Genomic DNA, 12,857 nt, shown 5'->3' with positions numbered 1-12,857 from the left:
CGGCAGGATCTTTCCCCAAAAAATCAACCACCCCATTCACATACAATGAGAATAGGGTGGGAGCCAAGACGCACCCCTGGCGGACCCCCCTGCTGACCATGATCCTGTCAGTAACTTGGCCCTGGGAACCCCATCTTACACAAGCATAATTATCCTCGTGTAAGCCAATCAATAAATTTAAGATTTGCGATGGGATGCTCATTTCTGCTAGAACTGACCACAATTTCCCCCTAGGTACCAAGTCAAATGCGGTCTTAAGATCGATAAAGGCAAGGTAAAGGCTGCCCCTACCAATCACTACCACTTTCCAATAGAGGAGGAGCAGCCTAAAGACCTGATCGATAGTCCCGATATTCCTTCTAGACCCCGCTTGATATTGAGAGATGATACTGCCATCATCAATCCAGTCCTGAATCCTGTGTAGGAGAACCCTGCCAACCACTTCTGGATGACATCTATCAGGCTTATGGGCCTGTAGTTGGCAGGGTCCTCCTTGTCCCCCTTTTTGTATATTGGGACTACTTCGGCTCCTTTCCAGGAGTCTGGGACTGGTGCGCCCTTAGCAATTAAGTTGATCCAAAGCAAAATATAGGCCCTGACAGATTAGCAACACATCTGAAATCAATGTTCGAGGCCAGCCTTGAGCAGGGATCACTTCCCCTAGACCAGCGAATCGCGACTGTCGTCGCGATTCATAAGGAAGGGAAACCCAAAACTGACTGTGCCTCCCACAGGCCTATTTCATTGTTAAATGCTGAGCCCAAAATACTGGCTAAGGTGCTCGCCAATAGATTGATCAAGGTTATAAGCGGCCTGGTGCACCCTGATCAATCAGGATTTATGCCCCGGCGAAATACCGCACTTAATCTTCGCAGACTGCACGGGGTATCGGGCAGGGCACCGACCTTGCGCGAGGACGCCGTTGTGGTCTCCTTAGACGCCACGATGGCTTTCGATACACTTGAATGGCCCTATCTATTTGCAGTGCTCAATAAATTAGGATATGGGCCTGGCTTTATTCAATGGATATGATTGCTGTACAGCTCCCCAATGGTTCAGGTGGTTGTGAATAACAGGAAATCTAATTCCTTTATACTCAGTCGAGGAACGCACCAAGGATGCCCCCTTTCCCCTCTGTTGTTTGCCTTAGCCCTTGAACCCATTGCGGCTTGGATCCGCAGGGATGTAATGATCCACGGGTTGCGGTGGTCGGCTGACCGGGAAGATCGAATATCCCTGTACGCGGATGATATTCTGCTATACCTCGCTTCTCCCAAAAGATCCCTTATTGCACTATTCGATATCCTTTCCGTCTTTGGTAGATACTCCGGGTTTGGCATCAACTGGCAGAAGTCTCTCCTCTACGTCTTGAGTGGAGAGGTCCCTCCGATACCTCGGAATCGTCCCATACCAGTAGTTTCAGATGGTTTTAAATATCTGGGTATCTTTATTTCACTAGATAAAACCCTCCGATTCACCCGAAATCTGGCTCCCCCGATACAACGACTGAAGCAAGATATCGCAAATTGGAAATCACTCCCCCTCTCCTTATTAGGCAAAGCGGCCCTCTTCAAAATGATGTCCCTACCCCGCTTTCTCTATGTCCTCCAGAATTCGGCAGATCCAGTACCAAACTCTTATTTTCAACAAATAGAGGGATTACAACGAGACCTTCTATGGAATGGGAGGCCTCGTATTGCTCTTAAAATGCTCACCCTCAACTGGTTCGACGGGGGGATAGGATTGCCTGACATTAGGAAATACTATTGGGCCTCACATCTAACAGCAATAAACCACTGCACCTATGGGCGGCCTGACGATCCCGGGTTCAGTATGGACAGACACCTCCTCCCCAACGGTTCCTTTACTAGGGCCCTTTATTCCAAACCAAATAGATACCCCCTCACTGGTCCCACTAAGCATTCCGTCCACATTTGGCACACGGCGACCGCCTCAATGGGCTGGACCAATAAACTGACCCTTTCCACACCCCTGTGGGACTCCCAGAAGCTTGGGGACTTAGGCAACTCACAGGGTTTTGATAAATGGGACCTAATCGGTATTTCACATATCAGGGATATGTGGGATAAAAACGGGGTCAAATCTTTTGACTCCCTCCAGCTTCAATGTACTATGGCGGACTCAGAGCGTTTCCGCTACTTGCAAATACGTCATGCACTGCTAGCAGAACTGCCCCACGACACCCCCCCACCTGATTATACACCGCTGGAGGACAGGCTGCTGGATGGCTACTTGCCCGAGAGGGCCATCTCCTTAACATACAGGAAACTCATCAACAATATGGATGACCTGCTGGTGCCTTTGCGAGAGAAATGGGTAAAGGACGGTATAGAATTGGATGAGGAGAGTTGGCAGAGCGCAGTTTCCTCCCCTAAAACTGTCGCCATCTCGACTGAAAATCCTACATCGAGTTTACATCACGGGGCCCCAATTGATACACATGGGTAGTTCAGCAGATGGTTATTGCAGAAGGGGATGCACCCAGCTAGGCACGTTCACTCATATAATCTGGCACTGCGACCCCATACAGGCTTACTGGCGGGACATCCATAGCATTATGAGCCAAGTACTCGAGCTTACTATACACCCGGAAGCCCCTAGATGCCTCCTTAATATCTGGGAACCTACTGACCTAAACTCACACGCTATACAATGGGTCACACTAGGCTGCATGATCGCCAAAAGAACCATCGCTCAACTCTGGGGGGCTGTGCAAGCCCCAAGGGTCATAGATTGGGAAACTGACCTTGACTGGTGCATGCTGAGAGAAAAAACTGTTTATGCAGCTAGGGGCTGTCCCCGAAAGTGGTCTAGGATTTGGTCTCCCTGGAACGCATATCGTGGCTACGTATGTGCCCCACCAGATGATCCTGAATGTGATAGTCCCCCCTCACCATAACTTCCACCCTTCATCCTTTTAATTTTGTATGCCTTTGTGTCGCTCTGTTCTCTGTCATTGATCTGGTGGAACTGTACCCATGCTGAATACATTGAATAAGTTTAATAAAAAGAATTATAAAAAAAAAGCAAAATATAGTTGGCCCATCTGACTGGTTCTAATCGGTGTAGGTCTCCCGGAATACCATCCGGTCCTGCTGCTTTAGCAGGAACGATGCGATTAATTGCATCTACAACTTCTGTGGTGTTAAACGATATAACTTCATCAACAGTATGTAGGTAATGGGCCTGTTCTGCAAGCTCCTGGTTATCCAAGGAATCCTGTCGTGGATATAATTTAGCGAAGTGGGCGTGCCACTCTAAATTAGTGATATGGTTAGGGATTAGGACAGTACCATTGGAATCAGCAGCTTTAATCAAATTCCAAAAGACTGTTGATTCCCTTGGGTTGCAAGCATCTTTAAGTGCCTGCCAATAAGATTCCTCCCAATCACGTTTGGCATTTTTGGTGGCAGCGTTGTATTCTTTCCTAGCTTCTCTAATTTTGGAAGGAATTTTCCTTTTAAGGGCAAGAGATAAGGCTTTTCTCTTTATTCTACAACCCTTAGTAAACCAGGAGTTGGACCCTTTTTTGTTTCTATTCTTATGATTAGAAAATTGCCTAATCTGTTAGTGAGAACTCATCTGACTGATAGTTGCTTCGTAAATAGAAGTTGCCTTAGATATTGCTAGTGAATTTATATCAACTGCCTCCAATTCCTTAGTTCTCATCGACAGGATTTCAGAAATAGACTGGATTTTAAAGTCTTGCCCAATAACCTTTGTCCACTTCAGGAACCTGCCAAAATTGGAGGGAACAACATCCTTAGTAAATAAAATAGGATCAGTGCTTGAAGCTTGCTCGGGGCATGTCCAAGAATTCTTCAAGCGGCAAGACAAAAAATTATGATCACTATCCACTGTGGAACCAACTACCATATCAGCAGATACAGTCCATAGACGAATATCTAGTAGAATGTAATCAATACGTGAGGTGAGCCCTACTCTATTGAATGTGTGGGCTCATAAAACAGTCAGATGGAGCTCTACCATTCAATGCCCTCAAACCAAATTTCTGAAATGATTGCATTAATTTGGATAGCCACCTGAGTCCACTTCTTGATGGGTACTAGGTTTAGAGAGGGTATTCCCCATTGGAGATCTTCATCTGCTGTCCCCAAGAGATCATCCGAACCCAAGTGTTTGAAAGTACAGTTAAAGTCTCCTGCTACCATGATTTTCAAGAGTGCGTGGCAGCTACTTAGTTTTTCCACAAGAAGTGAGAGGATGGGCGAAGTCTTACCCCCAGTCGTCCCTCTTACGTAAACATTAAAAAGTTCAAGGGTTTCCCCTCCCTTTAGTCCTTTTATAGTGAGCCACAGGATATTTTGGGATGAAACTACATGTTGTTTTACTGTCCACCCCAGATCGATGCTGACCCACACAATCAGGCGACCTGATGGGCGCCCCTTTCCTGCATGCACCGCTGGAGTGAAAAAAGTAGTATACCCTGACTTATGGAGTGATGTCAAACTCCAACTTTCCTGAAAAATACATAAATGGTGATCTTCGACTAGACTACTCCAATGGGGCAATAGTACTTTATTCTTGAGCCCTACAATGTTCCAAGAAAGGATCTTTAAGGGAGTATTGCACAGCTCAGGTTTAGTAGCCACCACATCAATAGCTATGTCATTCGTGATTGTCATGGGATTGGTTAATAGTTGGTCATAACCTAGAGCTTCCTGTCCTGCCTGATCTGTGTTAAAAATAATGGCAGGAGTAGCACAGAGAGTCAATTCCCCTGGTGATACAGAGTCTAAGGATAGGCTCTTGGAAGCATAGGGGTGGTTAAGAGCGAACCCTTCACAACCCCTTCGGCCTAGGTCAACAGTAGATACTACGCTACGGCTTTAAATTTGATTTTTATTCACTTTTAAATTTTTAATAATGGCTTTCTGTATGCTTTGGTTTTCAAACTGTATGATTGCTGTTGGACTTGGCCCTTTTTCCTGTGTCATCCCAGAACATTTTGCCTTCCTCCTGACCTGTCGTTAGTGGTTTTATAATTCTGGGCACTTTATCACTGCTGATCAGTGCTAAAGTGCATGTGCTCTCTATTGTAAACCTGGTAAGATTGGTCTACACCTGATGGCATATTTAATTTACCTGTCAGTCCCTTGTACAGTGGTATCCCACATACCCAGGGCCAGTAAATTTAATGCTACTGGTGGGCTTGCAGCATTGCTTGTGCCACCCACCAAAGTAGCCTTTCAAACCGGTCTCAGGCCTCTGCCACTGCAGGGCCTGCGCGCACGGTTTACTGCCGCTGTGACGTGGCACACAAAGTGGTTGCCATGTCTGCAACTACCCTTTTACTACATATCAGTCACCCCTAAAGTAGGTCCTAGCTAGTCCTATGGGCAGGGTGCGGGGTAGGTAAAAGGTGGACAGCCTATTTGGTTTCTCACTGCTGTGAGGCTGCCCTCTCATAGGGATACATTGGGGATTCCCTGATATGTGCTTCAGTGGTAATTCCTGATCTGAGAGGGGTAGCATGATCAAGTTTGGTATGTTTGGAATAGTAGTGATAAATCCTACTTATTGGTGAAAGCGGATTTATTATTACTATTTTAGAAATGCCACTTTTAGAAGTGGGCATTTCTGTGTGCTATGTGTCTTTGTGCCTGCCTGATGTGTATTGACTGTCTCGTTCTTACTGCCAGGGGGGAGGGGATGTGCATTCACGCCAGTCAGTGGCTGGCTTGTGCTGGCCTGCTTGGCTGCATCCTGCTACCACGTCCCCAGTGCTCCCCCCAGGAGTGCAGACTTGTGCGCTTATATTCATCAGGGTTCATAGCCCTGCACCGAAACTTGGAGGGTGCACTGTGAGCAGTTTGTCTGAGCACCAACTGTGGGCTCCTGCTACAGCAAAACGCATGAAGCACTTCCTATTTTCTGTGCTCCAACATGCGGAGCCCACACACCAGAAGCACATGATGGGCTGTTTCCCAATTTGTCTTCTGAGCCAGAGAAGTGGGCTCCAACCTTGAATGCGGCCACAGCCGGAAGACAGGCAGAGGCTAAGCCTGGTTGTGGGCGGGTTCTGCTGCTGTGAACAGTCAAGCAGGGACGAGCAAAGCCGAAGGAGACTTTGCTACGGGGAGAGAGGCCAGCCCGCCTTCCAAGCGAGGGAGGCTTTGCAGCACAGAGTGAGCCTCTGGAGGGATGGTATGAGCAAGGAACCTCACTGGCCCTGTGAAATCGTCCTGGTGAAAGAGGAGAAAGAGGGCCAGTTGCCGGCACCAGCCAGGAGGGCTGCGCCAGGAAGAGAGCCGCAACGGAGCCCGTCTGGGCCCGGATGCCCCACAAGGAAGTTGCTTGGGTGGCCGCGCTAACAGGAGGTGTCTCAGGCAAGAGAGGTTCGCATGGACCAGCCTTTGGGGAGAGGAGGGCTCCCGCCATGCAGGAGCAGTGCTGGTGCCTCCCACCTTTGCTCACATGTATCGGGGACACCGAGACGGATCTTTGGGGGACGGAGTGGAACCTCGACCTGAGGTCTTGATTCCCTGTGTGAATCCAACGCTTGCCCTATTGCAGTTACACCGCATGGTTGCGGGCAGCTGCACGCTTACCTGCTATCGGGGATTTTATGGTATAGACGGGCATGTAGCCCAAAGAGCCCTCGAGAGGGGTGCCGCTCTCACAGTTGTGGTGAGATACTATAGCAAGCACACTGATAATTCAGGCCTTATGTCCTGATGTAATGTTGCCTAAGGAAGAGATATAGCCAGTGAGGATGCAGTTTTAATGTGTGCAACTTCCCAGTGTTTACCGTGGTGCACTGTGGATAATGTGTATGCATAACGTGTGGTGCTAAGTGCAATCTTACCAGTGGTTACAGGCCCGTTTAATTGTGATGATTATGACAGTGGCCCGATTGGCCTAGTGATTTATCGAATCCCTGTGAAGTCATGACAAGTGCCTGATGGCACAGTGTAATATATGTGATTGTGTTCTAATGTGTTTTTATGGATAACACAAAGGCTATTTTTATATAACCTTGTGTGGAGTCTCTTTTGTGGTGTGCTTTACACATTGCCTCTGGGATAAGCCTGCCTGCTCTGCCAAGCTGCCAAGGGAGTAAGCAGGGGTTATCTTTAGGGTGTAACTCTCTTGCCCTGACTAGAGTGGTAGGTTCTGCCTGGCTTAAGAGCATACCCTAGCCAACCAGAAACCCCATTTCTAATAATTGCTTTTTAATTAATCTTTGCATCTTTTATATGAATATATTCCGTAATATTGCTCTGGATGGCTTTGTTATTATTAGATAGCTTTAGCCGAATCATGTCCGAGGAGTGGGTGTCACATAGCCAGGTTAGGCCCTTTAAAGAAATACTGCCATCTTTACATGCACACATTTCTTAAGTTGCCTTCTTTTCTACACCATGACTTTTGACACACATTTGCTTTCACAAAAGTGCATGATTTGTTTCTCTGACACCACATTGCTTACAATTCCACTTCGTAAGTACATTATCACAACACCTTGAACATTTAGGACACGGTCTGAACATACATTGTGCAAATGATGTTTGTTATTCATCCATTAGGCAATGTGACTATCACAAGAGAATGAACAAATGTCAGCCTGGATGAAGGCTTGACACGGAAGCATGGATGATGCTATTATAAATACCCTCAATTTTCAGTGTTCACAGCAGAGGAGCACTCTGCTGTCATTGCAAGGTCATCCCTACTGTCGTCGTCTCTGCCCAGCTGATTCCTGTTAACCCTCTGCAAGGAGGAATATCCAACTTGTGACCAAGATGGGGACCTGCATACACTTACCTTCAGGTAATGGGGAGTTAGATCGTCCAGTAGGGGATTCTTGGCATACCACCTGCCCTACCCAACTAGGTTAGGGAGTGCATAGTAGGAGTACACTATACTTAGTACTTGCCAGCATATACACACTGTTTTAGCAAAATGGTGGAATCATTTATGTTTTTCATTGTTCCTTTACTGCTAATCAATTTATCCACTTCTGTCTATTAACCAGTGCAGTGCATATATTTTATACAAGAATCACAATGGTTCAATAAATATTGAAACACCCCTTTGTGGATTCCTTGTGTATCTTTCTAAGTATGCATGAGTGATTGAGCGAAACGGTTCTAGATCTGTTACCACGATTCCTTGGGGAGTCAGGATTGTCATGTTCTGAGGTTGCCCAAACCATTTGTCACCTTACTAGATTTAGGGGTACTTATGGTGGCACAGTAAGCTGGCAGGTCTATAGGCCACATATTCTGAGGGAGTGCATCGAATCAGTTTGGCACCATTCCAACGTTTTTTGTTGTCCAACAAATGAACAGTTCCTACTGAGAAAGTGGAAACCGTACAACACATCTTACTCACAAGACAACTGTGTGACTGCAACATTGCCAGGTGTGTCGGAGGGTCGGAGCCAGTCCTGAATATTAAGTGAGCTGAGAGGTGCTCTGGGAGTGCCTTGTGAGGATTCAAGATCCTCAAATCAAGGCACCTTGAGCTGAAGATAGCAACTGCTTCTGCTGTTCCGAAGAATTGTCATCTGCAAGTGTGTGACCACCTCTCTCAAAAAGAAGCACCAAATACTCACCGGAGCATTGAAGTGAGATGCACCACGAGTTAAGTTCTCACCGGAGTGCAAAAATGACTCCAGAAAAGGACCACCCCAGAGAAGCCTCCATTCCTCCCACAATTCATTGAGCAGCAAGCTGAATGGCTGGATGCTGTGTAGGCCCGAGAAGACTGATTTGTGACGCCTGGAAGCTTCCATCTGCTGTCTGAGATCTGAGATGCCACTGCCATAGGAGGGCTGAACATGGCCCGTTCTTCTTTGACTCCAGCTGGACTGTTGCAAAAAACCCACACAAAATGGCGGCCCAGGCTGCATTGTTTAATTAAGAGAAGGGGGTGTGCGGCCTCCCCTTCCTGAGCTATTATAGACCCTGGTGAGCCCATCCCCCAGAACCCCATTCCATAAGCGGAGGGGGTGCGGTACCCTCCCTGAGTCATTATAGGCCTGGGGAGCCCACCACCTGGGGATAAACGTCCAAAAAAAGAAATGGGGCAATGTGGGTTCCCCCATCGGAGCCTTCAAAGACCCAAAGGACCCCATGCCCTGGGGCCGATTTCTCTAAGTAAGGGGACGGGTGTCACAGGGCCCCCCTCCCTGAGCCATTGTAGGTCTTGAGGACCTACAATGGCTCATCGAGCCTTGAAATGCCCCAGGGACCACATCCCCCAGGAGAAAAACTTTTTAAATGGGAGGGGGGCATGTGGCCCCCCTCTCTGAGCCTTTAATCGCCCAGGGACCTTGTCCCCTGGGACAGCTCACTTTCTCTGTCCTGGGGAGCCCACCCCCAGGACACAGTGGTTTCCGTGCCCGCGCTGGCATTTTTTTATTTCCCACCAAATGGGAGCAAACGCAAAGTCTGCTCGCAGCAGACAATAGCTTTAAAAATGCTCCTGCCAACTAGAAACAGACTTGAGATCTATTTCCCTGTCCGCACTGATGCAGGTGGGGAAAGAGATCAACAAATTACCCCTGCCTAGAGGGATCAGTCACGTCTGCATGGTGGGTGCCCTGGGTGGACATCGGGGTACCCACCTTTAAATAATGCAGGCCCCTAGGGATGGTGTACCCGGGGCATCAATAGGCTCAGGGAGGGGGCCCATGCGGCCCCCATTCCTCTTTTAATATAGATACAGCTCTTGAGGATGGGGTCACCAGGGCCTAATGAGGCTCAGGGAGGGGGACCACGCAGTCCCCTTCCCCTTCAAATAGAAAAATACGGCCCTGAGAAGTGAGGTCCTCAGGGCTCATAAAGCTTAGGGGACGCAGACTTCTCCCCTTTAAAAAAAACACATGTCCCTGGAGAATGGGATCCCTGGGCCCTAATAAGTCTTGGGAGGGGCCACCCGGGCCTTCTCCACCTTTTTATTATATTTGGCCTGAGGAATGGGGTCTCCGATGCCTAATAAGTCTCAGGAAGAGGGGCTGCATGTCCCCCCTTAGATTCTGGCCATGGGGATAGGGTCTCCTCTGGGCTCAAGAAAGCTTGCAGAGGAGAGGAACGTGGGGCCTCCTCCCATTTTTTTAATTATATATGGCCTCATGTTATGTGGTCTATTAAGGCTCAGGCAGGGGGGCTGCATGCCCTCATCCTCTGTTCAATTGCATTTGGTCCCGGGGAATGAGGTTGCCAGGGACAATTAAGGGTCACCCCTCTCCCCTTAATATATATGTTTTGACCCCAGGGGATGGGGCGAGTCCTGAAGGCCACATCTGCGCTGCGCATGCCAAAATGTGTGCATTGTGTGGGGTTGGAAGCCTGCTGGGGCTTTGGCCAAAGGGCCTGACAGCAGGCCAAGCCCTGTGACCAACCACCCACTGTGCACGGCCAAAGGCTGTGTGCAGCGTGGGGTTGGCTGCCTGCGGAGTGTTGGAAGCAGGGCCTGACTGCAGCACAAGTGCTGTGGCAAACCCAGCGCAATGCATGAACAAAGGTTGTGCGCAGCATGGGGTTGGCTGCTTCCGGGTGGCTGCCTGCGGGGAGTTGAATGGAGGGCCTGGCAGACTGCCTCCTGATGGGCTGACAACAGGGCCTAGCCGTACATGCATCTTGGGTTTGGCTGCTTGTGGGGGTTTGCCGCACGCCCTGTGAACAACCCCGCCGCGCAAGGCCAAAGGCAGTGCGCACACAGATTTGGCTTTTCTTATGGTAATGAAAGGTAGGGATCTTATTATTGTCTCTCATACTGCATAACTCTGCGCTCAACATAATACTTCCTGTTTTCACGAGGTGTTTACTCTCCATTGATAGATACTGCTCCTTGGTTCATATACGAAAGGAATATTTTTCGACTGTTGGATGTCTCAACACCAACATCTCAAACTATTTTAGGTACTTGTTGCATCCATGATCCTCTATCACGAACTATGGGATCTGTGTTCCGTCCGCTTTTTTCCAACTGGAGTCACAGGATTTTCACATTGCGCTCTTATCTCCGCATGCGCCTGTTTCTTTGCCTGATGGGGTTCCGCAACACCCATACCGAAGGGTCTGTACTATCTTTTGTTTTCTGTACTTGGTATTGGTTTCACCGTCCCACATATCAACAAGACCAGAATGGGAGGACAGTCCTTCTCCTACCACACAGCCAAAGCCTGGAACACCCTCCCCCTCCAACTCCGGCAATCTCCCACATTGCCCTAGTTCAGGAAGGAGTACCTCAAGACCTGGCTCTTCGGATGTCCCCAGAACTCAACGAAGCCGTCCCTCCTCCCCAGAGCCTTGAGATCCTCACGGGTGAGTAGTTGCGCTTTACCAACCATGATTGATTGATTGACAGTACAATATAGTGAGTCACACCCTCACAGCCGCCAATTCACCAACAAATCCAATTACATGGACGTCATTTGGGAGTAGTAAAGGGTTGCAGCTGTGATCTCTAGCTTGTTCCTGCTACTCCTGTCACTTTCTTTGTGACCCCTGGTCTCAGAAGAGGCACATTTTTGCTACCTCTGATACAAGGGGTAGCAAAGGAAGTGCCAGGAATAGCGGGGATCAAGCTAGAGGTCACTGCTGCGAACCCTGACTACTCCCAAATGAAGCCCATGCCATTCAACATCCAACTATATTTGCATGTGACCATATTTGTTGTCTTACTTGTGTGTGTTTGTGTCATTCAATCGTCTCCCTTTGTATATAGGTGCCTGTGGGTGATTTCTGTTTGAGCATCGAAAAATATCCACCAAAAAACATACACATACATTTTTAAAAAAGCCAATACTTGTTTAAAATGATGCCCCTGGCAGAAGTGGAGTAGCATAGCAGTCAGAGGAAATCCATTAGCAGCGCGTGTGATGTTAGATGTTTAGAGATTGTACAAATAGCTAGAGGAAAAACATTCCAAGTTTTACTAATTAGGGAGGAATGAGCATCAATAATATGTCCAGATTTACTAAATTGTTTGCATGCATGTGGTTTTACGACAAGATGTGACACCAACCGATTTTGTTTTTGCTTGTCTGTAAGGAATAAATGGAAAGATTTTGATTATGCTTGAATGTTTGTAAAAAAAGAGAGAACTGTGCAACATCAGATTCATGGCATTGCACTCAATTTAGGACCTGTTTGTTTTTAGGTCTAGCAGAGACGGCTGTAATTGTATATTAAAGGGCAGGGAGTACAGCTCTTGTTTATTGTAAACACCGTTTACCAGCCATTTAGTTACTTGGAACTGCCCTTCATGAGTTATGGAATTTTCCATTGCCCTAAAGCATAAAGCTGCTTTTAAAGTAAATGACTGCTAGTTAGTCTTTTTTCACTAATTTTTAAGACCACCAGTATCTATCCTTGATCCAAGGGGTTGCCCAGCAGTACACTTAAAACACAGCATAGCATGTGCATTCGACACAGCTAAGACATGCCACAAACAGCAGTCATGGGGCCACAGCAGCACCCAATTATAACACAGCCTCCTACAGAACATATTCGATAGAACTCGGTACTGGGGCGGAGATCTCTCTATGGTAAAGAACAGGCAAAATGTCAAAAGTTCAATACACCTGAAAAAATGTAGGGAAAATATGTTTATGTTAAATATGAATGTTAATTATTATATACAAATATTTTAAATGTCAAACTAAAGATTTAATCAATTCAAATATATTAAATTAAATAAATAATATTTTTTCAAGATTTACTTTAAACATTTCACCTAAAGTAAGAGGTTTGTATTTACTGATTATGTATTAAAAATTACAAAATATTACGTACAGAATTCATTGAAATTAAGTTATTTTTTTCATAAAAAGTTAGTTACATTTGTTTTCAATTAAAAAT

This window comes from Triturus cristatus, chromosome 9 (assembly GCF_964204655.1).
Source record: "Triturus cristatus chromosome 9, aTriCri1.1, whole genome shotgun sequence".
Lineage (NCBI taxonomy): Eukaryota > Metazoa > Chordata > Amphibia > Caudata > Salamandridae > Triturus > Triturus cristatus.
The sequence above is the reverse complement of the archived record's forward strand: the minus strand, read 5'-3'. Positions refer to the sequence as shown.